The sequence below is a fragment of the Lipotes vexillifer genome, unplaced genomic scaffold, assembly GCF_000442215.2.
Source record: "Lipotes vexillifer unplaced genomic scaffold, Lipotes_vexillifer_v1.1 scaffold1747, whole genome shotgun sequence".
Taxonomy (NCBI): Eukaryota; Metazoa; Chordata; class Mammalia; order Artiodactyla; family Lipotidae; genus Lipotes; species Lipotes vexillifer.
In genome coordinates this window covers 320,336-342,467 of record NW_006772865.1, presented here as the reverse complement: position 1 = coordinate 342,467, position 22,132 = coordinate 320,336, and the positions used below count along the sequence as shown (strand labels likewise).

General features: G+C 41.8%; 1 protein-coding gene across 1 annotated transcript in view; it reads right to left on the bottom strand.

The window, feature by feature from the left end:
• The window catches only part of N4BP2 (NEDD4 binding protein 2), a gene marked incomplete at its 3' end in the record, with an annotated part of 79,206 nt that extends 59,109 nt beyond the window's left edge, over positions 1-20,097 (bottom strand). Inside the window, exons 1-2 of the mRNA XM_007447932.1 lie at positions 19,967-20,097; positions 5,286-5,385 (exon numbers count right to left, since the gene is read on the bottom strand). The remainder of the gene's footprint in view (positions 1-5,285; positions 5,386-19,966) is intronic.
• Between the last annotated feature and the right edge of the window lie 2,035 nt (positions 20,098-22,132).

Below are 22,132 nucleotides of genomic sequence, written 5' to 3'. Positions count from 1 at the left end.
CTTTCCCTCACACCTCATGTCTAATCATTCAGCGAATCTTGCCAGTTCTAAATTCAATGTATATTCAGATCATGTGGTAACTCTATGTTCAACCTTCTGAGGAAGTGCCAGACTGTTTCCCAAAGTGGCTACACCATTTTCAATTTCTACCAGTATTGTATGGGGATTCCCATTTCTCTACAATCTCACCAACACCTGTTACTCTCTTTTTGACTATGGCCATCCTAATGGTATCTCACTGTGGCTTTAACTTGCATTTCCCTAATAACTAACGTTGACCATCACTTATGTGCTTATTGGCATTCATATATCTTCTTTGAAGAAATGTCTATTCAGATCCTTTGCCCATTTTTAAATTTAAGGGTTACTTGTCTATATTACTGAGCTTTAAGAGTTCCTTGTATTTCTGGATACAAATCCTTTATCAAATATAAAATATTTTCTCCCATTCTGAGGGTTGTCTTTTTCACTTTCTTGATGGTGTCCTTCGAAGCATATTTTTTATCTTGATGATTTTTTTTTTTTTGTCATTTACACTTTTGGTGTCCTAAGAAACCATTGCCTAAACCAAGGTCACAAAGATATGTGCCATGCTTTCTTCTAAGAATTTTGTAGTTTTAGCTCTTACATTTAGGTCTTCAATCCATTTTGAGTTAATTTTTGTATATGGTGTAAGACAGGGGTCCAAGTTAATTCTTTTGCATGTGGATATCCAGTTGTCCCATCACCACTGGTTGAAAATACTATTCTTTCCCCATTGAACGGTCTTGGTACCCTTGCTGAAAATCAACTAACCATGAGAATAAGAGTTTACTGCTTGACTCTCAGTTCTATTTCATTCATCTATATGTCTATTCTTATGCCAGTATCACACTGTCCTGATTCTTGTGCTTTGCAGTAAACCTTAAAATTAGGAAATGTGAGTCTTCCAACGTTGTTCTCCTTTTCCAAGACTGTTTTGCAATTCCGGGCCCCTTGCATTTTCCATGTGAAATTTAGAGTCAGCTCATCAATTTCTGCAAAGTCAAACAGTACACTGACAGGGACTGCATTGAATCACTAGATCATAAGTCAAATCAGGTCACTCCTTTGCTTTAAAACCTCCAATAGCTCTGCATCTCGTGCAGAGTAAAAGCCCAGGTTCTTAAAATGGCCTAGTTACAATCCTAAACAGTCTGGTTCCCTAATAACTCTCTCAAATCATTTCTTGCTACTCTCCCTCTTGCTCTTTCTTAAACTCACCCAGCATTCTCCTGCTTCACTGCCCTTACACTTGATTCATAGCCAGAAATGCACTCCTCCCCACCCCCCAGATATATATCTGACTTGCTTTTTACAAGACTTTACTCATGGCACCTTTGTAGTGAGGCTTTCCCTAACCACCCAGTGTAAAATCGTGCGCACACAGAGTTCTCTCCATCTCCCTTTCATTATTTTTTGCTTCAAAGCAGTTATCACTCTATAATTTAGATGTTTATTTTAATGCCTGTATACCGACACTAAAAGTAAGCTCTTTTAAAAAGAGCTTTTTAAAAAATGCTTTTGTCAATTCTTTTCACTCCTGCATTGCCATCACTAAGCTATAGTAAATATCAAAATTAAATACCAATACGAAAACAATGTCTAACACATAGTAAGCACTCAATAAATTTCTGCTGATGAATAAAGGATTAAGGCAGGGAAAAAGAACTAAGAACGAGAAAGCAATAGGTACAGAATTCTAAGAAGAAACAGAAATACTCAATAAACATTAAAAAGTTTAACCCCGTTAATAAAACCAAATTAAAAGAGATAATATAGGATTAAAACATTTTTATATTGCCTATTAAATAAAACATAATTTTTTTAAATGACAATAGCCAGTGTTAGTAAGGCTAGAGTAAAATAAAAATTCTTATACATTGTGATGAGTGTAAACTGGTATAACCTTTCTGAAAAGCAAAATGGCACTGACTATGTATCAAGAAATTTTAGGTTACTTATATTTTTTGACCCATTTTTTTGATTCTACTTCTAGGAACTCATCATAAAAAATAATCACAGGGCTTTCCTGGTGGCGCAGTGGTTGAGAGTCCGCCTGCCGACGCAAGGGACACAGGTTTGTGCCCCGGTCCGGGAAGATCCCACATGCCGCAGAGCGGCTAGGCCCGTGAGCCATGGCCGCTGAGCCTGAGCATCTGGAGCCTGTGCTGCGCAACGGGAGAGGCCACAACAGTGAGAGGCCCTCGTACCGCAAAAAATAATAATAATAATAATAATAATAATCCCAGATTTACATATTTATATACAGATGTTCAAAATACTGTAAATTTTTACAAAGAAAAATGGAAAACAACTAAATATTTGGTGAGAAAGAAATTATAAAAAAATTTTCTGATGACGGTAAGTACAATGTATTAAATACTTAATGTATGCCAGCTAGAATGTTAAGATCATGATTTTACTTAATTCTTAAAACAGTAATAATTAATATTATGCCTATTTCACAAGTAAGAAAACTAAGGACTAGAAAAAGTAAGTTATCAGGCTTAAGGCTCTTAAGTAGCAAAACTGGGATCTGAACCCAGGTTTGCTAGACTCTACTAGATACAATATCCCTGTAAATTCATAAGATGGAATTTTATACAGCCATTAAAGACTATATTTTGGATAATATTAACTAGAGTTTTTTTAAAAACTATGTTAAAAAAGAAAGCAAGACACAAAACTGAATATAATTTATACAGACACCTAAATGGGACTGGACTATATTAGACTGGAAAGGAAATCCTGGGTTATGGTAACTTTATTTTTAACTACTACTTTTTTTATCTACTTTTTATAAACTACTTTTTGCATTTTCCAAATAATCTATAATATATACATTCTTTCGTCATCACGGGAAAAAACAACCACTATTATCAATTAAAGGTGAATCTTGGACTTCCCATACACTTCCTCCAGCTTGCAAACTATATATCCTTCCACCCCTTTTTTTTATTGTGTCTACCTATATGGAAAAGGATCTAAACATATAGGCAGTTTAAGTATCCAACCAGTATAGGGAAGAAACTCTTAAGTATAAAAACATACATAGCTGGGCTTCCCTGGTGACACAGTGGTTGAGAGTCCGCTGCCCCGGTCCGGGAAGATCCCACATGCTGTGGAGCGGCTGGGCCCGTGAGCCATGGCCGCTGAGCCTGCACGTCCGGAGCCTGTGCTCCGCAATGCGAGAGGCCACAACAGTGAGAGGCCCGCGTACCGCAAAAAAAAAACAAAAAACAAAAAACATACATAGCTGACACTACCTCCCAATCACTCTGTAGATGCAGTTTACTTCAATCCTATTTATTCACTTAAGTAATGTTCACATTTAACTTTTATCACCTGATTTTATATATCTTCATTTTTCCATAAAGAAGGCCTCATTAATACACTGAACAAGCTTGTGTAGCTTCTTCATATACATACCTGACCTAAATATTCTAAAAGGATATGGGAAATTAGGATGGGTAAGAAGGTTTGATATATTATGGAGAAATGTGAAAGGGCTGGTTCTCAAATGAAGAACCTAAAAACAATAATATAAATTGTTATTAATAGTGATACCATGAATATATATATATAAATTTCATATACACATTTTCCAAGCTCTTCTACCTCTATTATTCAGTTTTAACCTGAGAAAAGCTAACCAATACATACTTGCTCACAGATTATCATTAAAATATTTCAGCATGATAAGCAGAGGTCTTATTAACTCTAGTTCTTTTTTTTTTTTAACAGATAAGGATATATGTTCTTTTAACCATTAAAAAAAAATTCAGGGTGAACATGAAGTCTATAAATAGTAGTAGAAGTGAACATGAACTCGAACAGTGGTATGGTAATGGTCAGTACTGCCATGAAAGTGGATATACCAATAAACAACACTTCAGGAAAAAACTTTCCTACTAAAAACTACATCATCAACACAGTGCTAACACTTAAAAATTTTCCTGTAACAGTTTATGAATAAATCTGTTACATGCATATATTATAAAGGCTAGTAATTTTAAAGAACTTACCTTTATGGAAAAATATCCAGAAATAAATTTCTATAACAGTCAAGAAAGATATTCTATTTAATACTCAATATCAACCATCTAGAAATAACAGGCCTAAGAAAACTGATACTAACAATCAAATATATCAATAGTATTTTAGCTCTTTAAAACCACCATAAAAGGAACGAAAACAAAAATCATCTCTCTAAAAGGAACGAAAACAAAAATCATCTCTCTATAAGGAACATATAGGGAAGTTAGAAGACTCAAATATGGCACAATCCCAGACAAGATCAGAAAACATCTCTCTCAGAAACAATTGCTACCAAGAACCAATACAATCGATCTTTACTGGGGATTAAGTTACCCTACAAGATGATTTTAAGTCTACTGCTTGATAAGCTGAAGGTAGATACTAAATCTCATCAAGGTACCAAAGGGTGTGTCACTAAAAAAGACAGTATTTATAGAAAATATAACCAAATTAAGGTAACCAATAATCTTAAAATGCATCCATCTGTCATAAGAACTATTATAAGTAATAACTGGACATACTAACTATTGATAAAGAATGGTTAAATAAATTATGGCAAAAAAAATAATCATGCTTTGGAATACTATGCAGCTATGAAAAGTTGAAGGTATAATGTAGAAACCAGAAAGATCTCTGAGACATATTCTTAAGGGGAAAAGCCAGATGCTGAACCATATACAGCTTTGGGCCAAAGAATGGCAGGAAAGTGTATTTCTCTACAATTCTTCAACACTTTCTATATTCCTTCATTACTTACTACCAGTACTAATCTTCCTTAGATATTTTAGACTCTCACATTGTTGGTTTTACTGACATATTTTCATCTGTATGTGTTTATTTCCCCAATTAGCCATGTTCCTTGAGAACACAGATTATGATACATACTACTCCAATTTGGCATTTAGTCATAGTCCCATACATAAAATAGGTGCACAAAAAATATTTGTGGATGGCTAAAATATGTAAAATATGAAGGAGTGAGAAGTGGTATTTTAGAAGCAAAGACACCAAAACACACATTAAATGGGAAAACCACAATACAGTTCTTTAGACTTCTTGGGTCAGCATGTTTTATGCAACCACAAGCTCTTTGAGAAATTCTAGTAACAAAATATGTGATTACATTTTCCTTCTTATGAGAGATTTCTTTAATCACTCAAATATGTAAATAAAAGCTTGAAAACCTATGTGTAAAGTACACTCACTCTAGACTTCAATAAACTTACCATCTGTCTGTCACTGATGTTATCAATGTGCTTATTAAGGCCACAGTTGACACCTGCAAACTCTACAGCTCTTCCTGTTATCCAACATAATGTCTTCTTACTATTAAAAAAAATGTAAATGATGATACATTATATACATATGTAACAAAAGCTAATTTATATCAAATAGTAATCCCAAATGAAATCAAAGTCCAAAATATATACAATATTTATAATATAGATATATATCATATTCCAAAGAGAAAACCACAAAGTAAAGAAAAAAGACCAACTTCATCCACCACCATTAGAGGTGACTGTTACACTCTGGAAATGGTTAGGGAAAGACCTAAGCATTTATTCTGCCTTTTAAGTAGAACATTATTCCAAGGCAACAAAATAGCGCTAATTGATGAGGGAAACCTTCTTTATTGAAGACAACTATGTAATAGGATCTAAAACTAATTACCATATTGTAAACCATAATTAAATAGCTGATCAAGAATCACCAACAATCATCAATGAAGGCTAAAATCATTAGGTGAAAGGTTGACAGAGACATACCTGGTGCCAAAGTACCATGCCACAGATTATTTGCAAGATATAAAAAGACAAACATAATTTTACAATAAAACGTTCTGGTTGTCATCACCTTGGCCTTGTGATCAAACACAGCGTCCAAATGGTGGGACAACTAAACATTACATGCCTGTAAGTGAAACAATATGAGTACAGAGCATTGCTAAATGAACTACTCTTCCAAAACTGTTTAACCTAAATCTGAAACACCTTTAAATCTCACTCTCAGTTTATATGAAATATAGGGGATAGAGGAAAAAATTATACTGACCATGAAGAAACTATCAGCAATACAAAATGTCAGACATTCCCAACATTCCCAACAGAGCCAACAAATCTGTATTATGCGGAGGAGGAGGGAGGGTGGTAAAGGGGGTGGGTAGGTTAGAGACAGTTCTATAATTAAAAAAGACTCAAGAGACAGCCAGATACAATGGGTAGCTCTTGACTAGATTTTCATATTTTTTTAAAGGCAATAAAAGATGTTTTTGGAACAATTAGAGAAATCTGAATATGGTACAAGTATTATATATTAGGGACTTATTGATAATTTTGCTAGGAATGATAATGGTTTTGTGGTTATATAGAAGAATATCCTTTTTCTGGAAGATATGTCAAAGATAATATGCCTTATGAATTTTTTTTTATTTTTTGCAGTACGCGGGCCTCTCACTGTTGTGGCCTCTCCCGTTGCGGAGCACAGGCTTCGGATGCGCAGGCTCAGCAGCCATGGCTCCCAGGCCCAGCCGCTCCGTGGCATGTGGGATCTTCCCGGACCAGGGCACGAACCCGTGTCCCCTGCATTGGCAGGCGGACTCCCAACCACTGCGCCACCAGGGAAGCCCTCTTATGAATTTTTAAAAGAGTAAATTTCAAGCTAAATCCTTAAATGAAATTATCGAAGTTCAAAATATATATAACATTTATAATACAAATGTATAGTACACAAAAAGAAAAAACCCTCATTTGTCATCATTTACTTTTAAAACGCTTTTAAAACGCTCAGGAAATTTATATATACATAGAAATATACACATATATAAAGCAAATGTAGCAAAATATTAGTAATCATTAAATCTAGGAGGTGGGTTTACATGAGTTCAATGTACTATTCTACTTTTCTATACATATGTCTACATATTTTGCTAATAAAAAGTTTTTAATATGTACCATGCTTCAAGTAAACTGGTTTGTTTACCTCTACAAAGTAAAAAATCCTTTTTAAATTCAAATACCAACCCTTAATTTGAAACTCTGAATTCAAATATACCAAGTTTTAATAAAAGCAGGGCACACTCCATATTTTAAAGGTTATATCTGGTTACGTATGTGTTCTAAGAAAATGAAAATTTTAATCATGTGATAAGGGAAGGAAGAAAATGAAAGAAAAAATTTTAAAGGATAAAAATTAAGAGAAGAGGGCTTCCCTGGTGGCGCAGTGGTTGAGAATCTGCCTGCCAATGCAGGGGACATAGGTTCGAGCCCTGGTCTGAGAAGATCCCACATGCCGCAGAGCAACTGGGCCCGTGAGCCACAACTACTGAGCCTGTGCGCGTCTGGAGCTTGTGCTCCGCAACAAGAGAGCCCGCAACAGTGAAAGGCCCGCGCACTGCGATGAAGAGTGGCCCTCGCTTGCCGCAACTAGAGAAAGCCCACGCACAGAAACGAAGACCCAACACAGCCAAAAATAAAATTAAATAAATAATAAATAAATACAAATTTAAAAAATAATTAAGAGAAGAACCCCAAATAGCCAAAGCAACCTTGAGGAAAAAAAAAAAAGTTAAAGTTATTGTGGGGACTTCCCTGGTGGCTCAGTAGTTAAGAATCCGCCTGCCAATGCAGCGGACATGGGTTCAGTCCCTGGTCCGGGAAGATCCCACATGCTGTGGAGCAACTAAGCCCGTGCGCCACAACTACTAAGCCTGCACTCTAGAGCCACGAGCCACAACTACTGAACCCATGCGCCTAGAGCCCATGCTATGCAACAACAGAAGCCACCGCAATGAGGAGCCCGCGCGCCGCAACCAAGAGTAGCCCCCACTCGCCGCAACTAGAGAAAGCCCACGCGCAGCAACAAAGACCCAACGCAGCCAAATAAATAAAGAAAGAAAGTTATTGTGTACTGTTGGTGGGACTGTAAAACGGTGCAGCTACTATGAAAAACAGTATGGAGGTTCTTCAGAAAAGTAAAACTAGAATATGATCCAGCAATCCCACTTTTGTGCATACGTCCAAAAGAATTGAAAACAGGATCTCCAAGAGATATTTGCACACCCATGTTCACTGCAGCATTATTCACAATAGTCAAGAGGTAGAAGCAAATTAAAAGTCCATGCAATCTCACACTTGGGGGACAGAGCCAACTTGGGCCCAGCACTGTACTGAAAGGGGTAAGGGCAGCCATTGCTAGTGCTCATGGAGATGTTGGATAGGGAGCTGTCTTGAGCTCTGACTGGCATACCAGAACTGTCCCAGCGTGTGTCCCAGCCTGGACCAGGCACACGATCCAGCTCCTCTTGCTTCAATGCTGCTCCCCATTGCCAGGCATGGGGAGAGTGCACACTTAGAGAGAACAGACCAGCTAGGACCTGACCCTCAGGATTTCTAACTCCAGCACCTTGGGACCTGACAATGCCCATAATAGGGTGGTGATGGCCATTGAACATGGGAGAAGCTCCAGTTCACACCTGTCTCTGGTTCTAGCCTCTCAATCTCTAGTCCCACCTCACACCAAGGTGATAGCTTCCAGCACACCCTGGGGGAAGATGTGACCCATACTCACATGCAGAGGACACCCCTTCCAGACTGGGATAGGTAACCTAATTTCACAGAGACAGAGTGAGTTAAACAAAATGAGAAGACAAAGGGATTTCTTTCAAATGAAAAAATAAGAAAAAAAAACCCTGGGGAAAAAGAAAACAGCCAATGAAACAGATAAATAAATTACCAGATAAAAAGTTCAATGCATTAGTAATAAGAATGCTAACTGAACTTGGAAAAAATTGAGATGAACACAGTGAGAATTTTAACAAGAAACAAGAAAATATAAAAAAGAACCAGTAAGAGCTGAAAGATACAATAATTTAAATGAAATACACCCAAGGAGTTGACAGCAGACTAGTTGATACAGAAGAACATACAAGTAATTTAAAAAAAAAAGTTTGTGCAACCTAAATGTTCATCAATAGAAAACTGGATTAAGAAAAGTGGGAAGGACTTCCCTGGTGGTCCAGTGGTTAAGAATCTGCCTTCCAATGCAGGGAATGCGGGTTTGATCCCTGGTCAGGGAACTAAGATCCCACACGTCGCAGGGCAACTAAGTCTGCGCACCACAACTACTGAGCCCTCGCACTTTGGAGCCCGTGCACCACAAGTAGAGAGAAGCCTGCGCACCACAAATAAGACCCGATGCAGCCAAATAAATAAAGAGAAAGAAAAAGAAAAAAAAAGAAAGAAAATGTGGGATACACACACACACACACACACACACACATACACACACACACACACACACACACACACACATATATACATAATGAAATATTATGCAGCCTCTAAAAAAAAGGAAATCCTGTCATATGCTCTAACATAGATGAACCCTGAGGACATTATGCTAAGTGAAATATGCCAGTCACAAAAAGACACACAGTGTATGATTCTACTTATATGAGGTATCTAAAGTAGTCAAGTTCCATACAGATGGCCTACAGAACATCATTAATCATCAGAGAAATGCAAATTAAAACCACATGAGGGGGGCTTCCCTGGTGGCACAGTGGTTGAGAGTCTGCCTGCCGATGCAGGGGACACAGGTTTGTGCCCCGGTCCGGGAAGATCCCACATGCCGCAGAGCGGCTAGGCCCGTGAGCCATGGCCACTGAGCCTGCGCGTCCAGAGCCTGTGCTCCGCAACGGAAGAGGCCACAACAGTGAGAGGCCCGTGTACCACAAAAAAAAAAAAAACCAAAAAAAAAAAAAAAAAAAAAAAACAAAACACAAAAAAAACACATGAGGGACTTCTCTGACGGTCCAGTGGTTAAGACTTCACCTTCCAATGCTGGGGGCGGGGGCGGTCCCTGACTGGTCAGGGAGCTAAGGTCTCACATGCCTCACTCCCAAAAAACCAAAACATAAAACAGAAGCAATATTGTAACAAATTTGATAAAGACTTAAAAAAAAAAAAAGAGATGTCACCTCACACCTGTCAGAATGGCTATCATCAAGAAAAACACAGGGGCTTCCCTGGTGGTGCAGTGGTCAATAATCTGCCTTCCAATGCAGGGGACATGGGTTCGAGCCCTGGTCCGGGAAGATCCCACATGCTGCGGAGCAGCTGAGCCCATGTGCCACAACTACTGAGCCTGCACTCTAGAGCCCACAAGCTATAACTACTGAGCCCGTGCACCACAGCTACTGAAGCCCACACGCCTAGAGCCCATGCTCTGCAACTGCAACAACAGAAGCCCGCACTCTGCAACAAAGAGTAGCCCCTGCTTGCCTCAACTAGAGAAAGCCCACGTGCAGCAACGAAGACCCAACACAGCCAAAAATAAATAATTTTTTTTAATTAAAAAAAAAAGAACACAAATAACAAATGTTGGTGAGTATGTGGAAAAAAGGGAACCCTCGCAAATGTAAATTGGTGCAGCCACTGTGGAAAACAGTATGGAGCTTTCTCAAAAAACTAAAGTTAGAACTATCATATGACCCAGCAATTCTACTCCTGGGTATATGTGAGAAAAAATGAAAACACTTATTGGAAAAGATAGATGCACCCCAGTGGTCACAGCAGCACTATTTACAATTGCCAAGATATGGAAGTAACCTAAGTGTCCATCAACAGATGAATAGATAAAGAAGATATACACAATGGAATACTACTCAGCCATAAAAAAGAATGAAATTTTGCCATTTGCAACAACATGGATAAACTTGGAGGATATTATGCTAAGTGAAATAAGTCAGAGAAAGACAAGTACTGTATGATACCACTTATATGTGAAATCTAAAAAATAAAACAAACTAATGAATATAACAAAAAGAAACAGATTCACAGATATAGAAAACAAATCTGTGGTTACTAGTGGGGAGAGGGAAGGGGGTGAGGGGCAAGACAGGTGTAGGGAGTTAAGAGGTACAAACTACTATGTATAATAGAAGCTACAAGCCATATGCTAACACATATACATAGAATCTAAAAAAAAAAAATGGTCAGAAGAACCTAGGGGCAAGATGGGAATAAAGATGCAAACCTACTAGAGAATGGACTTGAGGATACGGGGAAGGGGAAGGGTAAGCTGTGACAAAGTGAGAGAGTAGCATGGACATATATACACTACCAAACGTAAAATGGATAGCTAGTGGGACGCAGCCGCATGGCACAGAGAGATCAGCTCGGTGCTTTGTGACCACCTAGAGGGGTGGGATAGGGAGGGTGGGAGTGAGGGAGACGCAAGAGGGAGGAGATATGGGTACATATCTATATGTATAACTGATTCACCTTGTTATAAAGCAGAAACTGACACACCGTTGTAAAGCAGTTATACTCCAATAAAGATGTTAAAAAAAAAAAAAAAAAAATATATATATATATATATATATATATATATATATAAGCTACAAGGATATATTGTGCAACACAAGGACTATAGCCAATATTTTATAATAACTATAAATGGAGTATAACCTTTAAAAATGGTCAATCACTATGTTGTACATCTGAAACATATAATATTGTCCATTAACTATACCTCAATAAACAAATATAGTAGTCAAACTCTTACAAAGTAGGATGACAGATGCCAGGGGCTAGAGGTGAGGTGGGGAAGGGGGGGTTGTTCAATGGGTATAGAGTTTCAGTTCTGCAAGATGAAAAAGTTCTACAGACCTGTTGTATTAACCACGTATATACAGTAAGTCCCCTCCATACAAACCTTCAAATCGCGAACTTCCAAAGATACAAACATGTGCTCGCATGTCCAATCAAGTAAGGTGTGAGGGAAACTGCAGCTTGCCCTCCGTCTCCTATTGCTGAGGATCCTTCAGCTCTACCATCTCCCAGCTCCTCTCCCTCCTCCAGTCAGTAACCCTTCTTGCCTGCCCACTCGATGCCAGTTCCTATATGCCAGCTGTTGTACAGTACTACTGTACTTTTCAAGGTACTGTACTGTAAGATTAAAAATTTTTACCTTTTTTGTTTTTTTATGTATTACTTGTGTGAAAAGTATTATAAATCTATTATATTACAGTACTATACAGCCGATTGTTAGTTGGGTACCCAGGCTAACTTTGTTGGACTTATGAACACGTTCTCAGAATGGAGCTTGTTCATATGTAGGGGACTTACTGTATTATTAACACTACTATACTGTTCACTTAAAAGTAGTTAAGATGATAAATTTTATTATACGTTTATTACAATTTTTAAAAAATCTATAAGGGGTTTAACTACAAAGAAAAACAAATGTAAGAGAAGGGAAAGAAAATGTTCACTCAAGAGAGGTTAAGTCAGAAATAGAACAGAAAAGAAAATCACAAACAGAAATCCCAAGAAGTATAAATTTAATTACAACTACACCATCATTTATCAACTCTAGGTCTCCTGATAAAATAGACTTACTGAATCTTTATAGCTCCAGAAACTATATGCAGAATACTCTACTAGGTGCTCTGTACACCCCAATATGACTGATTGTACATAAACCATATCCATGCCCTATTCAACCACTTCTTTCCTACCAACTACCACCCTCCAAAAAGCCTCCATCCTCTCCTCCCTATCTTTAAAAATTCTATTTCTAAAAAGTTCAAATTCCTGTAGTGGAAAAACTGTTTGAAATTTGGTTTCTCAATACACCCTGAATGGATAACAATGAAGCGAATTCTTAACTCAGACTATCCAAACTCCCAGTATTTCCTAGCCAGTTTCAGTTCCTTAAAATAAAAGTAGTTTACAACTTGTTTCAACTTCCCACTTTCTGTTGACTTCTTGATCCAATGCAATCTGCCGCCTACATCTACTGGTTTTTCTCTGGCTGCCCCTTCTCAGTCTCCTTCATTGATTGCTTTTCTCATGCTCCTCTTTCAGTGTCATTGTTACCCTGGGTCCTGTTCCCAACCTTCTGCTCCACCACCTTTTTCTAGGCCCATCCAAATCCATGGCTTCAGTACCTATGACTCCAGCCAAGAATTCTCTCCCAAACTCCAATATAGTTAACTGCCTTGAGATAGGAGATAGATGGGCCCCTGGGCTAGACAGCTGGTGTTTGTCAAGTGGAGTAAAATTGAAGCTTTGTTTTCCCTAGACACTCCAAGGACAAAGTTAGTGGCAAGAGCTGAGCTTTGCTGAAGTAAAAAGATAAGATGACCACTACTGAGGTCGACAAAAACTTCCCTGTCTGCACATGCACAGGAAGGCTCCTTGAGGGGTCAAAAAAGGGAGGGGGCGCCACCCCATAATAAGTGTGGACATACCCCCAACAGCCCTCTGCGGCGGAATCCATCTTAGGAAAAAGTTGCGCACCCATGCTGGGGAGAGTCCTAGGACAGGTCAGATGTGAAAAAAGAAACAAGATTATTGGCCTAAAGTAAACAAAGACCCGGAAGGACTGTCCTATGTAAGTGATTTAAATCACCTCTTTACTGCGCTCCTCCTCATTAAAGAAGAGACTTATACCCTTTCTCTCCAGGTGTATATTTCTGCCTTGCTTCAGGCTTAAATAAACAAACTGTTTTTCTGTGTGCTCTCCCACTTGTTGTGTTATGTCTCTAATAATAAAATTTGTACCTGTTTTTACAGTTTTTGCCTCCTTGAAACATTCCTGCTTTCAAATGGGGGCAAGAGCCAGGGCCACTTTGCTTCTAGCCTCTAGCCCCTGGTGGTCTAGCAGCTAGGCTTCCTAGTTTTCATCCAGGCTACCCAGATTCAATTCCTGGGCAGAGAACTAAGATCTCTCTTCAGGACCGCTCACTGCTGTCTCTCCGAAATCTGCCTGACAGACATATCCATGTGTATGTTACACAGGCACTTCAAGCCTGAGAGTTCCAGCTTAAAATGCTTCAATGACTCCACAGCTTTCAAGATCAAGTTCCAACTCCTTGGTTAAACCATTCAAGGACTTCTATGATTTGGCCCCTTACCTACCCCTACCGTTCTCTTCCTCTTCTCCTCCCCAGGTACTCTCTACTCCTCCTGTATCTAATTATTTGTTTCCCAAATAACTAGATAGATGGGCCCCTGGCCCATCTCACATCTCTGTGCCTCACACATGTTCTACCCCAAAGTCCCTCTACCCCATCCCACCCAACCCATATTTCTTGCCTCAATTAACTTTCTTTCAGGAAAGTTTTCCACTATCCCAAAGTCTGATTTACACAGAGCTGCCACTGCATCCTAGATACACCTCTACCTTAGCACCTTTGTATTTATTTGTTTACACTACTAGTCTATAAGCATCTCACAATGTGTTTCTATTTAGCAAACAAAAGCTTAACAAATATTTGTTATATGCCAGCACAAACCAAAAAGCCAATTTAGTTCTTTAAAATACTGGACTTACCATTTCGGTACCTGGAATACTCAGGTCCATAATATGGGGCATCTCTTTCCCATGAATAAAATATCTAGGAAAATAAATTGAAAGTCAGAAGGGTGGTTAAGATTTAGAATGGATATTCTTTGTGTCTGCCCAGAACTCCTTCTCCTCCCCTACTCCACCAGGGGCCTGATTCCTGCTAATAGACCCCTGGCTATATAAGTTAGCACATCACATGATCTAGGCTGAACTAGGCATAGTACCTCATCCCCTCAGCTGCAGGAACTGGTCAAAGGACAGGCATGTGAGCAACTCTATCTAGATGCTCTGACATGAGTCTCTAAGTAGGTAAGCCTGTGCGCCAGGAACCAGGTCCCACTTTGTGAAGAAGCAAATCTGCAGTAGGAGAGACGGCGCCAGTGGTTAGGACTAGTGGTTAGGACTCGGCGCTTTCACTGCCAGGTCCCAGGTCGGGGAACTAAAATCCCACGTGCCGCAGGGTGCAGCCAAAAAAAAAAAAAAAAATGTATAGGAAGGATCTAACTATGGGCAAGTTCCCACCTTAGCTCCTTATGGCCATCTCTATCCATACACTTTCTGTTATATGGTTACTGAACCAGTAACTTTTCCATCCATGGGCCATTTCAAACTGTATCTGTTATTTGCAATCCAAAAAGTCCTAACTAATAACCTCTAACTAATATTCAGAGAAACTGAATAAGATGGAAATTATATGTAAAGGTATACTTCACTGAAACAGTAAAAGGACCTACTTAGTATGCCTTTCCTACTTAGAAAACTTTCATGTATCCGATATAATGTCTTTCTCTTCCCTACTAGGTAAACCCCCAAATTACTATTTAATTCCCTTTTTAATACACTCTATGCAAATCACATCTGTTTTTTGTTTTTTTTTTTTTTTGGCCATGCCGCGCAGCATGCAGGATCTTAGTTCCCTGACCAGGGATCGAACCAGTGCCCCATGCCGTGGAAGCATGGAGTTTTAACCACTGGACCACCAGGGAAGTCCTTCACATCATTTTTTAACATAGTCAATTTACCTCTTTCTTTGTTACACCCTAACCAGTACATGGTGAGATAACAATAAGCAATTACAATGAGAATGTAGAATGCCAGGCAAACAAGTAGAGGGCTGGCTTCCCTAGAGAGGTCATCACCTCTACGGAGACCTGAAAGATAAGTATGAGCTAACAAAACCAAAGGGGAAGGAAGCAGGGAGCTAGGTAAGGCATTCCAGACAGAGGAAAGCTTCTGTACTCAGGCCTAGATTTAACAAACGTGGCATCTTGAGGGAGAAATCCAAGTAACTGTTTATGACTAGCAGCACATTGAGGGCAAAAGGAGAAAGTGACAGAGGATGAAGAAGTAAACATGCCAGATCATGATGCTGAAAGCCAAATTAAGAAGTTCAGGGACTTCCCTGGTGGCACAGTGGTTAAGAATCTGCCTGCCAATGCAGGGGACACGGGTTCGAGCCCTAGTCCGGGAATATCCCACATGCTGTGGAGCAACTAAGCCCGTGCGCCACAACTACTGAGCCTGTGCTCTAGAGCCCACGAGCCACAACTACTGAGCCCACGTGCCACAACTACTGAAGCCCGCGCACCTACAGCCCATGCTCCGCGAGAAGAGAAGCCACCACAATGAGAAGCCCATGCACGGAAACGAAGAGTAGCCCCCTCACTGCAACTAGAGAAAGCCCGTGCGCAGCAACGAAGACCAAACGCAGCCAAAAATAAATAAATAAAATAAATAAAAAAATTTTTTTAAGTTCAGATTTTATCCTGAAGGCAATGAAAAGTCACAAAAAAAAAATGTTTTGGGACTTCCCTGGCGGTCCAGTGGTTAGGACTCTGTACTTCCACTGCAGGGGCGCACAGGTTTGATCCCTGATCAGGGAACTAAGATCCCACAAGCCGCACAGTGTGGCAAAAAAAAAAAAAAATTTTTTTAGCAGGGGAGTTACAGGTTTAAATGTGTTAGATTACTCTGGCTACAGTGGGAAAAGTGGATTGGAAGGCAAGACTGGAAGAAGGGATAACCACTTAGGAGGCTACTGCGGCAATCCAGGTTAAGAGATGATGCTAACCATGGAGTTGGATGTTAGCCTTGGGAATAGAGGAAAAGGCACAGGTTCAAGAGATATTAAGGAGAAAGAATTCAACAGGGCTCAGTGATCAACCAGATATGAAGCTTAAAATAGAGGAAAAGGAATAGCCCATGTTTCTGCCAAGTTATTATTAGCAGCGCCTACTATTTACCGATTTCTTAGCACACATGCATTATCTCATTTAATCTTCCCCTAGAAAGAAGTCGTAGTTTGTTTCATATTTTTGGTTTGAGGCTGGGAGAGGGAAGGTTGATAATAACTACAGTTTGGGATATGCTCAGCCTGAGTTACCTGTGGGAGCATACAAATGAACATGTCATGAAGGTAGATGATATACCAGTCGGTTATCAGGAAAGAGCTTTGGGTTGGAGATTTAAGAATTAACAGCATACAGATAGTAACTGGGAAAAATATTTTTTAAAGTAAAATATCTCCTTTATTCACGCCAATATTTATTTAATACCTATACAACTATAGCTTTGGGACTAGTGTTAGAGAAAAAAAATTGAGTAAAATTCAGTGAAACTCAGTTACTATAGGGAGGAGGTAGCTCAATATAGCAGTAAGTATGTAACGGTTCAGAGGTAATACAATGAGTATGTGATTATCTCTGCTGGGGAAAGGAAGGAAAGAAGACTTTACAACATGTACCACCTAAATCTTGAAGTAGGTTAGCAGAGAGTTTAGGGGGAGGAGGACACGGAGAACAGTGAAGACACTACAGGCGGAAGAAGCAAATTTAAACACAAAAGAAAAAAATTTTTAAAAGATACCCTGCTTCAGAACAGAAAAATTAAATATTATTCATGTCAATCTCCAAAACTAATTCTTAAATTTAATAAATAGAGCAGATATATTAAAAAAAATTTTAAAGACACATAGGGAAAATTCATTCTACTAAATACTATATCATATTATGAAAGTAACATTATACAATTAAATGGTATGGCTACAAATAGTTGATAAAAGATGGAAGGATTGTTATTAAAAGTCAAGAGTCCAGATATAATTCTTTTTTTTCTAATTTATTTATTTTATTTATTTATTTATTTATTTTTGGCTGTGTTGGGTCTTTGTTGCTGCACACGGGCTTTCTCTAGTTGTGGCGAGAGGGGGCTACTCTTCGTTGCAGTGTGCGGGCTTCTCATTGCGGTGGCTTCCCTTGTTGTGGAGCACGGGCTCTAGGCGTGCGGCCTTCAGTAGTTGCGGCGCACGGGCTCAGTAGTTGTGGCTCATGGGCTCTAGAGCACAGGCTCAGTAGTTGTGGTGCACTGGCTTAGTTGCTCTGTGGCATGTGGGATCTTCCCGGACCAGGGCTCGAACCTGTGTCCCCTGCATTGGCAGGTGGATACTCAACCACTGTGCCACCAGGGAAGCCCCAGATATAATTCTAATGACGTCTGGCTTACTCATAGACTGGCATGATAAATATAAAAAAAAAATTCAATCTCTTCTTTAATTCCTAATAAAACTACTACTAAAGGCATTTAATAATGTGATCTGCTAAGATTTAATGTTTGACCTGACAAACTAAGATTATTCCCAAGACTTAGAATGTGAGTTTGCATATAAAAAGCTGAATAGAAGGAAGGCAAAGATGGTAGTTCTCTTCTAACTGCTTTGCATATCAAAAGACATGCATAACCATAGATAATCAAGAAGAAAGGGGAGATTTTAAGAGAAGGAAAATCCTCAGATAGTATTAAAAAAACATGCACCTACACTGATAATATTTATTTAGCCTCTATTGTGTACAGATACTATGCCTACTTTAATAAAGAAAAAAACATTCCAAAACTTAAGCCCACTTTTTCTATATGAAGTCCAGCGCTCGGTCCTCTTTGCTCTCCCCTTCAAAGCAACTAAAGTCAACAGGTGCACACACTGACATTCGTTAAGTACTAAATGCTGATTTGTCCTGGGTTTTGTTTGTTTTATACGTTAGTCTTTTTTCATGAACTAAAGTGTAGCACCCATGCAGAAAAGCAGCCACTTCTTTCCTATTCTTTTCACCATCTCCATCACGGCAGCCCTCCATCCTACCACAGCCACTTGAATAATAAAGGCCCTGGCACAGGAACAAAAAATTGTTGATTTAATTTCTGACCTTTAACAACGGACAACGTAAGAAAATTAAACCATGCTTATTATCAAAACAAACACATGATGTTTACATTTCTTAAAGCGTTTAAGGATTCTTTCATTGAAAACTGAAGGATGAAAGTTAAAATGAGTTAAAAAGAGAGCTGGGCGTTTGACAGAAAAACAGTGGAAATAATAAAAAAAAGAATGAAAAGCCTGCTGTTAAGATGAAAAGGTAACATTTTTTTTTAAGTGGGGGAAGACAGGCAGCTGCAAATCAGTTTTTTCTGAGAAGCCAGGTTCATGTCCAGAATTTTTTTCTCTGAGCTCAACCAATCCCCACCTTTTCTGAGTTATCCAGTTTCCAGGCAAGCAGCGCTTCTTGATTGGCTTAAAGATGTCGAGTAGAAAAACCAGCCAATCCTACCTTCAAGTCAGAACTGTGCTATGAAGACATTACAACCACTGCATGGCGAGAATGTGTACAAACCTGTCCGTGCCACAAATATCAGATCCTAGTTCTAAAGACTGTTGCCGAAAAGAATATTCTTTAAAGCCAACAGCGAGCGCGATCGGCCGTTTACACTTTTTTTTCTTTTTAAATTACTCTAGCTCTCTTTCGAAGAGAAAACAACAACAAAAACACCACGTTTTAACCAAGAGCTTAAGAAATAAACTGCCCCAGGTCGAGTGACTCGCTCTATCCAAGACGGATTTCCACACGGCCCTCTAGGAGAGGGTCCGGATCACTGTAGGGCTCAAGGAGGGACCCAGCGAGGATCAAAGTTGCCGTGGGGGAGGGGGTGTGGACGACGATCCAAGCAGCACAGACACCGGGAACCGGGAATGCCTCCCCGCAGTATCCAAACTCGGAACGTGCGGAGAGGCTGTGTTTGGATTGGAAGTGTGTAAATAAACAGCTCTAATAGGACTACGTGCTCGGGAGGGTGGCCCGAAGTTCCAAGAAGGATCCGCCTGGGAAAAGCCGAAGGCGCTCGGAGGGCCTCGAGGTCAAGTCCGGGCGGGAACTGACAGGGAAGCTACTGGGGGCGAGAGGGGTGTGTCAAGGGCCTGAAGGCCCGCCAGGGACTGGGGGGCCAGGAAGGCGGCCGCAGCTGCCGCCTTCGCCCGACCTCGGGCGGCGCGCCATGGCCCGCCTCTCACCGACGCCTCACTTCCCTTCCGTCCGGGCGACCGGGCCCGCGGGCCAGACTGCCAGCGCCGGCCCCCCACGTTCGGGGATTTGGGTTTTGGTGGCAGCGCCTCCCGCCGCTTACCTCAGGCCCTCCGCTCGGATTCGGGGACTCAGGGATTCCTTCCCTCCCGGACCCTCAGCCCAGCCCCGCCGCCCCGCCTCCCACCCGCCGCCTTTACCTGCTCCGGGAACGGGCGGAGGGCGTCGAGGCCGAGGCCGCGGCGTCGAGTGTGAGACGCAGCGCCGCGATTCCGCAGCCCTTTCCCGCCGCCGCCACTGCGCTCTCCGGCACGGCGCAGAGCCGGCGAGCAGCGGCGGCCGCGGGGGGAAGACGCACGACGGGCGCCCGGCGGGGAGACACTGCCGCTCTCCGTCCGACCGGGGAAGAGCAGCCTCGCAGCAACCAGCCGCGAGAGGGCGGGTGGGCGGCCGAATGGGGAGGGGTCTCGGAGAGTAGGAAATGGCTGCCACGTCGCCCAGGTGGATCGTTGCTCTCCGCCTCCCCCACCCACGCCGGCTCCCGACCGAGACCTCTGGTTCGTCCCCGAGCTCCGCTGGGGCGCGTCGGCCCGCCCCGCAGGGCCAGCCCCGGCGACCCCTGCCCGCGGGCGCTCCCGCCTCTCCCGCTCCCCACTGAGAGCGGGCCCCGGCCTGGCTGGTTCTGCTGCATCTGAGCCGCCCCCACCCCCGAAAAAAGCTCGCCCGAAAGCCTGACGTGTTTCCCCCTCTCCTTGTGGTGGGGTCACACGGAGAAGGAAACCCTTTTCAATGCGTCGGATTTTCGGGGAAGGCGGGAGCCGTTTGTTTGTTTGTTTGTTTGCGATACGCGGGCCTCTCACTGTTGTGGCCTCTCCCGTTACGGAGCACAGGCTCCGGACGCGCAGGCCCAGCGGCCATGGCTCACGGGCCCAGCCGCTCCGCGGCATGTGGGATCTTCCCGGACCAGGGCACGAACCCGTGTCCCCTGCATCGGCAGGCGGACTCTCAACCACTGCGCCACCAGGGAAGCCCGGCGGGAGCCGTTTTGAGCTGGTGAACGTAGCAATAAGGGGCCCGTAATTTCGGCCGAAACAAGCTGCGCGGTAACCGTGGTAGACACAACCGTGTATAAGCCTCTTCACTCTCGCAATCTTCAAAAGCAAAACAGAAACACAAGATCGTACTCGCTGGTTGAGGCTGGGAAGGAAATGGAAGCCGGGGCGGGCCCGCCAGCTCGCGGGTCCCAGCGGCAAGTTGGTAGAGCGCGGGGCGAGCCGAGCGGCCTCGGCTTAGCCTAACTGAGCTGTTGACTCGAGGCGTGTAAGGCCACGGCGGCGGCGGGCGCGCGAACCCCGCCTCCGCGCGCGCCGCGCTGTCCGCGGGAGGTTTCTGGGCGCGCGGCCCGCTGCCCCTCTGCGCGCTCGGGCGTCTGACACGGCGCGGCCGCCTCTGAGCCGGGAGACAAAGGGGTCGGCTGCAGCCGCGGCCGCAGCCGGGACCGAGGCTGCCTAGTCCCAACCGGCGCCGCCGACATGCGGTCAGAACCCGCTGGCGGAAGCACAGAAAAAACGAGACCACGTTTGCAACGTAGAACCGCAGGCGCTGACCTTTGCCCCGCTTAGAGCTTCAGTTTTCAGGTGCCAAGAAAAAGCAACGAGGTTTTCTGCCCTTTTGCATTCACTGTGTTATTAGATCGTCCCCAAAACCTGCTCCATTTTTTTGTCCTCCTAAACCCTGCCTTCCTTTGTTTGCTTCTTCTGTGTTCTGACGTGAAATGTTGTGTTTTCAGGCACACGAATTTTTCACCCTTGCTTTCTGGGGGTGGTGATTATGCTTCTTTGTTTTTTTCCGCCCTCTGTTCCCCTCCCTTTGCAATTACTTTTTGTTCCACCATCAGTGTTTTTCGTTCGTAGAGAAAAGAAGTAGCCCCCTGACAAAGTATTCCTTTGCATCGAAGAGACAGACTGTCAGTGTTGTTTTAGTAATTGCTATAAACTGAGTGGAAATTTGGGGAAAATGCAAGTGAATTTTTATCTTCATTTAGGTCTAGTTGGAACACTAACTCACGAAAACATTCTAGTGGTTTTTTTAGAAACCCGAAATATTTAAGCAGAGACCTCGGGTTTGGTACACGTTCTAATGAAACCAACCACACGGGAAAAAAAAGGTCTGGTTTTTTTTCCCCTTTCGTATGATTTTTGTATTTTTAAAAGTCCCTTGAGCCCCTGTTAAATTAAAATACAAACACCCCTATCAATGCTTTTATTAATTTTGAAGCAGCAGAGATTTTAACAAAGTACCCAGAATCTCAAGATACAAATAACTTTTGCTGAGACCCTGACGTTATCTCTGCCTCTGAACAGCCA